Below are 13,118 nucleotides of genomic sequence, written 5' to 3'. Positions count from 1 at the left end.
TTGAGGCCAAAAAGGACGGTCATGTCCTTCGACCTGTTCTTGAAGTTCAAAGGGGGACATTTTGGGCGTCGAGCAGGGAGTGATAATGAACATGAATAGCATACTCTCTAATGCCTCCAGAGGTTGGTAGCCATTTTCTATAACTATAGTGTATGGTGGACATTAGGACTCTATTGAACCTTTCTACTAGGTGATTACCTTTGGGTGATAAAGGGAGGTGGTGCGATGGATGACACTGCACGAGTTTCAAATGTTTTGCATGACCCTTGATGTTAATTGTACCACATTTTCTGATATAAAGGTTTCTGTATGGCCTTCTCTCTTAAAGAGTTGTCTCAATTATTAGAAGACTGATTTAGTGGTGATCAACTCCATAAACCTTACCTGTGGCCACTTGGCGAAATGACCAGTTACAACTACAGTATGTCTGTGTGAGGGACAAAGAATTCTGAATGACCCCACACTATCAATGGCAACAGTGCACCATGGTCCCTCTGGAATGGCTATGGGCATGATCTGGGCTGACTGGGACTTGGACAGTGTTATCCAATTGACAACACACAATACATTGTCTAACACATCTTTCAGTATCCATCTCAATGCTAGGACACCAATCATTTTCATTGATTAGTCTTTTCAAATGCCCCTTGTGGTCTGCACAAAGACATTTCGATCTCACACCTCATCCTATCCACCCTATATAAAACATGTCACACAGGGATAGCTCATGTGGACATTTTCAATAGGACTGGGGATTGTCCTGCAACAGTTTTGGGCAGGGCCGCCTATTCCGCAGATGTCTCTTCACTTCCTTTGATGTTAAATCTTCACTTTCTGCTTTTGCCCAGTCCTCCTTACTGACACGCTCTTTTGTACTGTCCAGCTCATCAATGATAGCTATGTTGTCAATGTGTCCCATAGTTGTTGTATCTTTCATGGGCTTGCATTACAACTAGTCAACAGCCAGGTTGGTTCAGATTCGATAGAGTAGTTGTATTCTTGAAGTAGAGCTGAGAATTTGCCCAGTCTAGGAGCTACTTTGGGCACGCACACTGCCAAGAGAACTTAAGTGATGGGCTGTGGTCTGTACACAATACAAATAATGCTCCTCATAGGTACTGTAGGAAAGTTTCAACAACTGCTCACACACATGCAAAGGCCTCTCTTTCATTTACTGGCTATTTTCGTGGGCTTGAGTGCTCTAAATGCAAAAGCTATGATGTTCTATCTATCTGCCTCCTTTGAATATAGAAATTATTGCCACAAGGATCTTTGTCCTGGCATCTACTGTTAGGATTGACTTACCTAGCTGTTGTTGTGTGGGAGCTGCCTTTGTCATGCTCTAAGTTGGTTCAAAGGATTCTAGTGGCTCCGTGGCCCACTGAAGCTGGACCCCTTTCTTTACGAGTCATAGTAGTTTAACAATAAAGCATCATTGCAAATTTGGTGTAAAATTCACAGACCTCTTTATTGGTTGGGGAGTGCTTCCACTATGGCTTTCATTAGGTTATGTTTGGGTTGTAATCAATGTGATGATAATGTGTCCCGAAATACTCAATTGGCATTTGCTGATCTTTAGTGTAAGGCTGTGTTGATTGATGAGTTTGACGGCATGCTGGAGTAGCTCAATGTGTCTCTTGATGGATTTGGTGTGAATCAGGAGATCACATTAAAATGCAATTACCCCTTCTACATTTCTGAAGCGTTGGTTTATGAGTCATTGAAAGACAGCTGCAGTGGGCGATAGTCCAAACGGCATTCATAAGAATTGGTACCAAATGGAGTAATAAAAGCAGTAAGTTCTCTTGAGTCCTCTGTCAGTTCAATGTGATGGTACCCCAAATGTAGATTTAGAGTGAAAAGAAATGTGCTCCATTGTTTCAGCTTACCATTTCTGAAATTTTAGGGTGTGTGGGTCGACTTTTATCAAGCTGCAATAGTCGATGCACATTCTAATTTCCCCATCTGCTTTGAGGGCTATGACTATTGGTGCAAGCCATTTAGTACCTTACACTCCTTGTATATTGCCAGCCTCCAACATTTTGTTCATTTGTGTTCATAGTTGGTCTTGCAATCTACACTTTATGCATCTGGTGTCTGAATGGTTGTGCTTCCCTTTTCAGCATGATGTGCTCATTAAAGTGTCTGATTTGATTTCGTCAACTGTGGTGTGGAACACTGTGGGATATTGTTGTAGGAGACTGTTGAGTAGAGCTTGGGCACTGTGCAAATCATTTTAAGATTGTTAGCTTGTTTTTTGTGTCACTGGACCTTCTTTTTGCATAAATTGGTCTGGCTTGTTGAGTCTATTTTGTCCTACCATCAGTGTTTGCTGACCCTCACCTGGCCTTAGTGTTAAATGGAAGGCCACGTGATGTTTCAAACTGAGGACTAGTGGACCTTTGGCTTCTACATACACAATGCCAACTGTAAATTAGTTCCTCTATCTCATTATGCCTGAAAATACCCAAGAATTTGAATACAGTGTCCTGAGTAAGCCGTGGAGAAAAATTATATGGGGGCTAATTGGCGGACTTCTTTATGTAATGTGACTAAGAAGAGGTCTTCTTTAATGATTGTGTAAACTGACCTTGAGTCTGCAATGAGGGGCAGGTGCTTTCACACTATTTCTATTTGTTTAGTGGGTCTGGGCGGACCTTGCTCTTGTTCTTGTCCATTGATGGCTAGCATCAGGTTGGAAAGGTGAATGGTAATGTCATCATCTTTCACATGTGAGTGTTCATGTTCATCAGTAGTTGTTATGTTAAGTCTGTGAATGCCGGGAGACATTTCACTAAGTGTGTGTATTTGTTTTGTAGAAATGCTTGAGAGAAATGGTTCATATATTTGCAGGCAGCACATTTCTGACCCAACTCAGGACATGCACTGTATGCAGAGCACTGGGTGATGCTATGACATGTCAAGCAATGATATCTTCACAGGTTAGTTCAGTCTACTCCTGTCTCTATTTTGAGGGTTTGCAGGCAGCTGCTTGTGTGAATATCTAATTCCATTGACTGTGCATATGGGACTCATGGTTTGAGTTGGGGTTCTTGCCTATGTCATTGATGCATGCCATTGACTGCTCTTTCCTTTTGGCTAATGTGATGACTTCATCCAAGGTGAGCTCCCTTGCGAGCCAAAGACAATCTTGCGCATGCTGGTTGCTTGTGTGAACGATTAGTTGGTCCTTTATGACCTCATTTTGAAATGTTCTAAATGAGCAGGTCGCTGCTAGAGTGCATAGTGCTGCTACGTACTGTTCAATGGTCTCCCCCTGGCTGTTGTTCCAGTGTGTAGAAGAGATGCCTTTTCATGTCTGTGTTCACTTTTGGCAAGTAATACCTGTCCAGCTTCTCAAGAGTCTCCTCAAAGGGCCACATGGGAGGAGTGTCTGGTGGAATCTGTATGGATGGTAAGCTCCTGCAAGCTTCTTGTGCTGCTAGACAGTTTAGAAGCACTGACTTTTTTTTGTTTGACGTGAACCAATGACTAATACAGGCATGGCTGCCGCTGGTATTTACTTTTACTGGCGCCCAGAAATGGGCAATTACCGGGTCATTACGGCTTTACCGGACCCAGTATTTGCCCATTCCTGGGCGCCGGGAATAATTCTTCCCCATTACCATTTGAGCCCCATAGGGCTCAATGGTAATGGGGAAGCCGGATGCAGTGGCACCGTTATGAACGGTGCCGGTTCATCCGACATGCTGTGCTCGTGTGTGCCGCTCTGCCCGCCAGGTCTGGCCAGGACGGGCAGAAAGGCACCCACGAGCACAACCCGTAGTTTGCCAGACTAGCAAACTTATAATGAGGCCATAGACAATCATCTGATGAGACTGTTGACAATTTCTTCAAATCTTTTAAAACTTTTGCATTTTTCAATGTGGATAATATATTTAAAACACACTAAAAAGAGGTTCAGTTATGCAATATTACAGTTCGCATCAAATAAGAAATTTAATGCGAAAAGATGAATCCTATGAATCACACATGTGAACACTACCAAAACGCTCTATGTCAAACTCAGAAGGTTTTGTCAAGATTTTGTGCATTGAAAGATCTATCACTTGAAATGATATGCAACCTTTAGACTGTTTCTAATCAGGGTTGAAGCATACAAAAGCATTTAACTATTATCTGCACGTTCTACTTCTTGTTCACAATGTTGTGGTTATTTAGTTCAAGAGATTCTCTAAATTGAATTGTAGCTATTCTGATTGATGCTCTGTTTGTGCAAAATATGTTCTGCCAAGCATCGCCACTTGACATGGTTTGATAGTCATTAAACAACCCTTTAAAACAGACATTGCTCCTCTGGACTAGAGATACACATTCAACTACCAGATGCTGCATAGTTTCTTTTTGACCTTCATTTTTACAAAATCGACAAATATTTTCTTCCTTATCAATGATACCACGTCTGGCTGAAATGTCCTTTGTCTGCCATAGATTAAGTCTAAAACTCAGATATTGGGTTCTAAAATGCGGAGAAGGACATTTGCTTAAATATTCGGCCGTGATGCAGAACTTTTTGTGACCAAATAGCATGGGATTTAAATCTACGTACGTGTTGCATTTGTTTTGGGTAGCTATCCAATCCTATTGGTACAATTTACATTTGGCACGCACCGGATTTTGCAACAGGAGCTCAATCGAAATATCAGCATCAGCTAGGTTGTTAAGCGTACAAGTTCTCCATTTGAGTGGAAAGTCATGGTTTGACGTTAACAGATATGCTGCTAAAATACATAAAAGGTTGTTTGAATTATTCGCTAATAAACATTTTCTGAGCAAGGAGCATAATTTCCATGAATAGATGGCAAAAAGCGAAAGTGCTCCTAGTGGAAACCGAATCAGCGAAATTGGTGCGCATTTAGGCAGATTTAGGACCTTCTGCCAAAATCAGGCCTATATGTTGTCCCAGAACGCTTGCTCTCGGGGTAGCTTTGTTTCGGCCCCATGTGTTTAACTCCTTTATTATCCCGAGGAACACCTGGGGACAGCTGCCTCTGCCGCTCTCTCCTAATGCTCTGTCTCGCTTGTGTTGATACTCCATATCATGGTTCCAGAACACCATGCATCAAGGGCACTGCCGTGAAAGCTCCAGAATACAACAGAGTGGCTGCTAACAGACGCCAGTGCCTCTTCCCAGATAGCCATTAACTCGATCCAGTCTATTTTGATGACAAATAATTGGCCCGTCTCAAAATGCTCAGTGAAGACGGTCTAAAAGTTTAAATTCTCAACCTTCAGGCATCAACGGGCAATCAAGCCCGTAGATGATGGGGTGCCCATTGTCAGACCTTTGCAGCTGATCTAGCAAATGTGCCTCTTTTGGGCAATGCTGCATGGGAATCCCACAAGCGAGGCAGGGTAACTGCTGTTACCATCGGCAGCTGGGAGAGGTACAGCCGCAACCACCCGCGCCTGCTCCTCTCCTGGAAGGGTAAGGTGCAAACAGTCATCGCGCCCTTCCCCCAAACAGCAAGGTGCTAAGCGCCATAAGGAAACAACCATCAGGCAGGGCCCAGGTTCAAAGATCTGCCCCCACCGGGGGGTCAGACAGTCGGCTATCCGGACGGGGCTGCAACAACAGCAGCCCCCACCACATACACAACAAAGACCCAGGGCCCCCTGGGTCCTATAAATGGGAGCAGCATGCTCAGAGTAAACACAATCTGTTTGTGGACCCTGAACGGGGACCCAAGCAAACAGGAGGTTCACTGTTTACTCAGTGTCTTCCAAATCTTCTTGCTTCTTTAGCAATCTTTGAAGTTCGCTGTACATCGCAGTGTCTTTTTGCTTCCTGAACATTGTACTGTTCAAACCAATTGCAACGCAGTTTTAACTAAGGAAGAAACGACAACCGAACGGCCAGCGCGGACGCTGTCAGCTTCAACATTTTCGGCATAGATCGAAAAGCAAGCGGCGAGCGTGTCCAATCCACAGCAACAAAGACGCATGCTGCGGAATTATCCACAAAACCAGTGCGAACGAAGGAGAAGCGGTACTCGAACAGCCCGGCGCGGACGGTTTTCCGATTCAACATTTTACAGGTGAGCCACCCCGGTGAGGCTACGAGGGAAGAAAAATAGACATTTATGTCCAGGAGGGATACATTGTATTTACAGTGGACCGGAACCCCCGCGTTATAAGGCAGACCGAGCAAGATAACACAACCCAATTTTAAATTTGGCAGAGTCACAAACCAGCTTGGGAGCTCGTCTTTGCTTGACAGCCACGCAGAGCTGGCGAACACATTGCCAAGCTCGGCGGGCCCAAAGACTGCAGATTTAAAATAATTTCTGTAATATTGCAGGGCGAGCTCACAGCGAAACCAATTATTTAAATCCAGTAAATCAAGCCTGGGGGCAGCCCAATTTTTGGAAACCCGGGCAAGAAGGCACCAGTCAACAGTTACCCAGCACGGGCAACAAATAGAACAAGCGCAAAGAACTCGCCGATAACCTCGTTTTAACTCTGTGATAAAACCCTTTTTCTTTTTCCTATAGCAGGCATAGAAAAACATGGGCCCCAAACGGAAAACACGGGCACCCACAACACCGGCGCAGAAGCCCAAATCACCACAATTGCTAGCAGCCATTGAAGCGGCAGAGCACTACGGATGGGCCTGGGTTAGAGAAAACATGTACGGCCTACCCAGGGAAGGAATTACCAGCCCACGCAGCCAGGAGGAGGTTCCTGCACCATCGAAAAAGAGATAAATATCCAAAGACGCCAGAAAAGGTACCAAAAAATTGTCAGAATTATGCGAGAATATAGCGGAATTGCAGCAACTAATGGTAGAAATAAGGGGGAAACAGATGGCGCCCGCAAGGGAACCTGGGGCCTCAAACCCCCCCATCACACTAGAACCTACTATAATGGTTGTCAATCCACCCGTAACACCACCTATAGCAACTCTGCCACACCAAGTACAGCAGTTGCAAATAGCGACCACAGCTATAAATGCAACAGCCTCCACAAATCCAGAAACTGATCCAACAGGTGCCCTAAAAGCATGGACAACGCCAGGCGCAGACAGCCCAGGCACGACAGGGACACCCGGCAGCAATACAACTGACATTATATCAATCTGTAATGCGCAAGTAGAACAAAAAATGAAGTCTTTCCAAACAGAGATATTAAATAGATACAAAAGATGCCTGGCATGGAACATTGATACCACAATCAAAGAAGCCATATGGGCCAAAGAGTTTATAGAAATCTTTTCCCTAATAGAAGCACAGCGCAAAGGAAAAGACGCTTTTAGAGATCCCAAGAAAATAGAAGAGAAAGCCATTGCCAGGAACGCCCAGGTCGAGCAAAACTGGGACAAATGGCTACAGGCCTTTGCCATACTAGCAACAATATATGAAGAAACATTTCCCATGGATGGTAGGAAGATCTGGGCATATGTTGATAAAATAAGGGAAGTAAAAGTAACGCAGAAGGGGAAGACATGGCTTGCATACGACATCAGATTTAGGAGGAGCATGTCAGAAAGGCCGGCCATTGAGTGGGATGAAGTCCAGAACAATTTATACACCCTCAATGCCGAACCTCCCCAGGAAGAAGATACCCTGCATTCTCCTTCCAAAAATAGCAAAAAATCGCAAGTAAGCAAATCCCATGACAATGATAAATCCAAAAAAGGGGAGCAGCCCTTTCGGAGGAACCAGCCTTGGGCGGCGAAACATAATGATGCCCACAGACAGAACAAACAGCAGGCTGGCAAATCCAACATTCCAAAACCAGTGTACATGGGGTAAAGAATGCTGGTACAAACACGCCTGCACAAACTGCAACGGCGACCATGCAACAAGCAACTGCACCAGACTCCCAGCCAAGAAAGAATGATATCCCAATTTTAGAACCAGGACGAACGCCCATCAACCCGGGCAATCTTAGGGATGCCCTAAACAGCTTCCCAGACATAGAAACCAGCAGGATAATATTGCAGGGTTTCACCAAAGGGTTTTTCATCCCATTTAAGGGCACTGGGTCACAATAAATCCCAATGAATCTAAAGTCAGCCAGGGACAACCCCCAGATAGTAGAAACCAAAATCAAGAAACAACTGCAACTGGGCAGGGTAGCAGGTCCTTGGGATGCCATGCCTCTAAAGGACTATTTAATATCTCCACTAGGCCTGGTTCCCAAAAAAGAACACGGAAAAATTAGACTAATCCATCACCTATCCTACCCCAAAGGCCAGTCTTTAAACGATGGCATCCCACACACAGAATCTATTGTAACTTACACGCATTTCCAAGAAGCGGTAAGGCTCATACAAGAGTGCGGCAGAAACGCCTTGATGGCGAAGCTGGACATCGAATCTGCTTTCAGACGATTGCCAGTCCACCCAGAGTCACAGTAGTGGCTAGGTTTCACTTTTAACAACAAATTCTACGTAGATATATGCCTTCCCATGGGGTGCGCAGTATCCTGTGCACTATTTGAGCAATTCAGTTCCTTTTTTCAATGGGCTTTCCTAAAGCAGAGACCGGGGACAAAAATAGTGCATTACCTAGACGATTTCATGGACATAGGGCCACCAAACTCTGAGGAATGCGGCCGGGCGTTAGCAAAGCTGGAGCACATGGCCGCACAGTGGGGAATTCCCCTAGCGAGGGAAAAAACCACCAAACCAGACTCAAACATAATCTTTCTGGGAATCGAAATAGACTCAGCAAAGGGGCTCTGCAGAATCCCAAAAACAAAAATAACAGAACTCCGGGCTAAAATACAAAACCTGATAATGAGAGATAAGGGGACTGTAAATGAAATACAATCCTTCGCAGGCAGCCTCAATTTCGCATCCAAAATAATACCTCAAGGGAGGATATTTTCCAGAAGCCTGGAGTTCAAAATCAGATCACTCACCAAACCACACTTGCATATCCGGCTAGGCAGAGAGGTGAAAAAGGACCTGGAAACATGGGGAAAATTCCTCAGAGATTTCAACGGGTCTTTACTTTGGCAAACGCCTTTAAACACCTTGTCTAACGGGGTCCTATACACCGACGCAGCTGGGAGCAAGGGGTTTGGAGCCATAATAGAATCCGAATGGGTGGCAGGACACTGGCCCAATTCATGGCAAACAGCAGGGTGGACAAGAAACATCACCTTACTAGAAATATTCCCCATCTGGCTAATAGTACACATCTGGGGCAGGTGACTTGCGAATACGGAACTTTTGATTTGGTGCGACAACATGGCTGTAGTGGGCTCCATAAACAGAAGGTCTACGAAATGCCCTTTAGTACTAAAAGTATTACGAGCCATTACAACAGTCACACTACAAGTAAACGTTGTACTCAAAGCGAAACACATTTCAGGGGCAGATAATAACATTGCTGATGCTTTATCTCGCTTCCAGTGGACAAGATTCCGAGAGCTAGTGCCGCACGCCCAAGAACAGATGACGCCAATACCAGCAGAATGCTGGGCAATAATGGGATGACAAGAATAACGGCACATGGCATCAACGCCAGCGCCAGAGAGCCCAGGCCGGGATGCCCAACGAAAACCAGGCACCTCTAAAACAGGGGCCAACAACACATTGGCATCAACGCTAGCACCAGAGAGTGCAGGCCGGATGACCAATACAAAGCAGGCACCTCGAAAAAAGGGGTGCCAGCAACACATTGGCATCAACGCCAGCGCCAGAGAGCCCAGGCCGGGATGCCCAACAAAAATCAGGCACAACAACAACGGGTGCCAACAACCTCACAGGCTTCCTAACAGTGTTGGCAGAGAGGGCGGTGGCAAGCACCACAGCAACACAGTAAAGTAAGTGTTTGCAAACAGTATTCAAAGCCACAGGTTTAAACCACGAAGAACTAATAGCTGTCCAGTCATTTGGTCGACTACAAACTGGTCGACTGCAATTTGGTCGACGTCATTTGGTCGAAAACCAAATGGTCGAATGTTTTTTTTTTATTTATATATGTGTTTTGTGGGTTTTCGTGTAGAAAAAAAAAAAAAAAAGAAAAAAGGGGGTTCCCCCCAAAAAAGCAAAAAAAGGGGTGGCAATCTCATACTTTACGAAAATTCGGGCGATTCAGACCCCACTCAGAACACACTCATTTCTTATGCAATGAAGGGATGGGGCAGACTGGAGGGGCCGCAAGTGGACACCTGCCAACCCCTTGATTTCACCAAACTGGTACAGATAGCAAGCCATTTGGAAGCCATATGTTGGCACCCTTACGAGATAATGTTATTTGAAACAGCCTTTTTCCTAGCCTACTTCGGGGCTTTCCGGGTAGGAGAACTCATCGCTTCCAGCACCAAGGCCACAAACGGCCTGGGCGTCAAGGAAATCAAGGTGAGACAGGAGAGTGTTAATATAGAAATGCAGCAGTCGAAAACGGGTGCAAAAAGAACCATCAATATTTGTTGCATCGATGAGGCAACAAACTGCCCGGTGTGCATCACCAACCTCTATTACGCACAACGACCTAAAGTAGGGGGGAGTTTTTTAATCCACAAGGATGCATCGGCCCTAAGCCACTACCAATTTAAAGGAGTGCTGATGAAATCAATCAGCAGAGCAGGGTGGGATCCCAAACATTTTGGCACTCATTCCTTCAGGATAGGTGCCGCCACTGCTGCATGGCAAGGAGGTTCAGCACCACAACTACTAAAAAACATAGGGGGATGGAAGTCAGACTGCTATAAAAGATATATCAGACCACAACCGATATAGCCATCCGCCCTAATAATATTGTCTTACTTTTCCCTCCCTCCCACCACCACAGAAACAACAGGCGAAGTGAGGACCACACTCTGATCAGCATGGATAGTTGGCCACTCATTCGTTTTCAGGACAGGCAGATGGGCAGAAGAGCCTAAAGATGGGCCACCTTTCAGAAACACCATTATGTCATGGTGGGGATACAGAGGCCTACGTTGGGCGGACGTCCACGAAACATTAGCGGAACTGGTGGCATACAGGGACCCACCAGAATTCCTGATCATACATCTAGGGGGCAACGCCCTAGTCAACATGGCTAGATGCACCCTATGCGAAGAAATGTGCTCCTCCCTAGCAGGCATTTCGCACAACTGGAGGGGTACCGAAATATATTTCTCAGCCATCTTACCAAGAAAGAAATGGATAGGGGCCAACGGCTACAAATCTATAGACATATCCAGAAGAAAACTGAACAGGACTATAGAGAGATTTTGTATGACTAGAGGACTGGGTTTCATAAAACACCCAGCCATTACACTAGGCAAACCAGACCTTTTTCTCGACGACGACACCCATCTGTCTAGCCAGGCCATGGAGCATTTTTTTCGGGAAATCAATACAACTCTTGCTCACAGGGGCTGTCACTAGGGCATACTCTTGGGGGAACACGGCCAGCCGGGAACCTGCCCGTGTGTGGCGGCACGGGTCCGAGGGGGTAATCTCAGGACCCCGGGCCCAAAAGTATGATACCATCATGATATGTGATATTGTCATTGTCATAACCCATATCTGTACAATAAAATCCTACGGCCTTTTATTGACAACACTTGTAACAAGTTGTGAGCCTATCATTATGGGTGAGGGTTCGGGGTTCGGCCATTACTAATGCATGCAAATGGGTTCAGCAGTTATGGGCAATGCTGCATGGGCATCCCACAAGCGAGGCAGGGTAACTGCTGTTACCATCGGCAGCTGGGAAAGGGGCAGCCGCAACCCCCCGCGCCTGCTCCTCTCCTTCCCCCCCAGCTAGGGAGATACTCAGTCTCGGCGGCACAAAAGCCACGGAAGGACAAGGTGCAAACAGTCATCGCACTCTTCCTCCAAACAGCAAGGTGCTAAGCGCCATAAGGAAACAACCATCAGGCAGGGCCCAGGTTCAAAGATCTGCCCCCACCGGGGGGTCAGACAGTCGGCTATCCGGCCGGGGGCTGTGACAACAGCGGCCCCCACCACATACACAACAAAGACCCAGGGCCCCCTGGGTCCTATAAATGAGAGCAGCATGCTCAGAGTAAACACAATCTGTTTGTGGACCCTGAACGGGGACCCAAGCAAACAGGAGGTTCACTGTTTACTCAGTGTCTTCCAAATTTTCTTGCTTCTTTACCACAGAACCCACCAACCCTGCAAAAGGGGAGAAGAACAAAAAGAAGTACAAGGCCCTGTACGGTGCCCACAATAAGTTGTGGGACACAAGAAGCCGCACGGGTCCGAGGGGGTAACCTCAGGACCCGGGGCCCAAAAGTATGATACCATCATGATATGTGATATTGTTATTGTCATAACCCATATCTGTACAATAAAATCCTACGGCCTTTTATTGCCAACACTTGTAACAAGTTGTGAGCCTATCATTACGGGTGAGGGTTCGGGGTTCGGCCATTAGTAATGCATGCAAATGGGTACAGCAGTTAATAGGGCAGCTGGAGAGGGCTGATCTTCAGACGCGCTATGTAAAACTTTAATTATTAGTGTTGACGATATCAAATCTATCGTTCAGAAGATGGGAAAGGGGAGATTTCCACATGGATTGTATTCATTCATGCCTACATTATCCATTGCATTTAGGAGTCACTAGTTCATTCCTGGTTTTCACTTTGCATTCTGGGACATGCAATCCAGGGTTTATAAGTCTCACAATGCAAAGTTAAAACCACCAGGAATGGACTAATGTTTCCAGAATTGACTGTATAATGTTGGCACATATGCTTAGTTTTACATTGAACTTATTTTGCCACCTCAAGTTAGTCTAGTGCAAAGGCAGATTGCCAAAGGGCACAGCAAAGTTTCAGCCCTGGAAAACAGGTACGAGAACAGTTACACAAAGAGGGCCGATCGTGGGTTGGAGGCCAAAGGGTCCTTCTTGAAAAAGTTTAATTAATTTATATTCCAACCAAGTTACATCTAGTTAATCATAGTATCAGGTTATTATACCGCATACAATGCTAGGTTTATCTGCTTCTAAGCAATGTAGTTAGTGTCCATTGTTACTCAATCTAGTGGTACTCAATCAGTCTCGGAAGGATGAAGGGCCGAGTCCTTCCTGCGAGGATTCGATTTTGCACAATTCAGCACTTCCTCGTGTCAGAGGCGAGAGCCTAACACATAAGCAATTCACCCAGTTGCCAAGCAT

General features: G+C 45.6%; 1 protein-coding gene across 2 annotated transcripts in view; it reads right to left on the bottom strand.

Moving 5' to 3' along the window:
• The window catches only part of CDH20 (cadherin 20), a 1,428,111-nt gene that overhangs the window by 1,251,995 nt on the left and 162,998 nt on the right, over positions 1-13,118 (bottom strand). The window lies entirely within an intron of this gene.

Source organism: Ambystoma mexicanum, chromosome 5p (genome assembly GCF_040938575.1).
Source record: "Ambystoma mexicanum isolate Mex_15411 chromosome 5p, UKY_AmexF1_1, whole genome shotgun sequence".
In the NCBI taxonomy this organism is placed as follows: domain Eukaryota; kingdom Metazoa; phylum Chordata; class Amphibia; order Caudata; family Ambystomatidae; genus Ambystoma; species Ambystoma mexicanum.
This window is presented reverse-complemented; position numbering and strand designations above follow the sequence as displayed.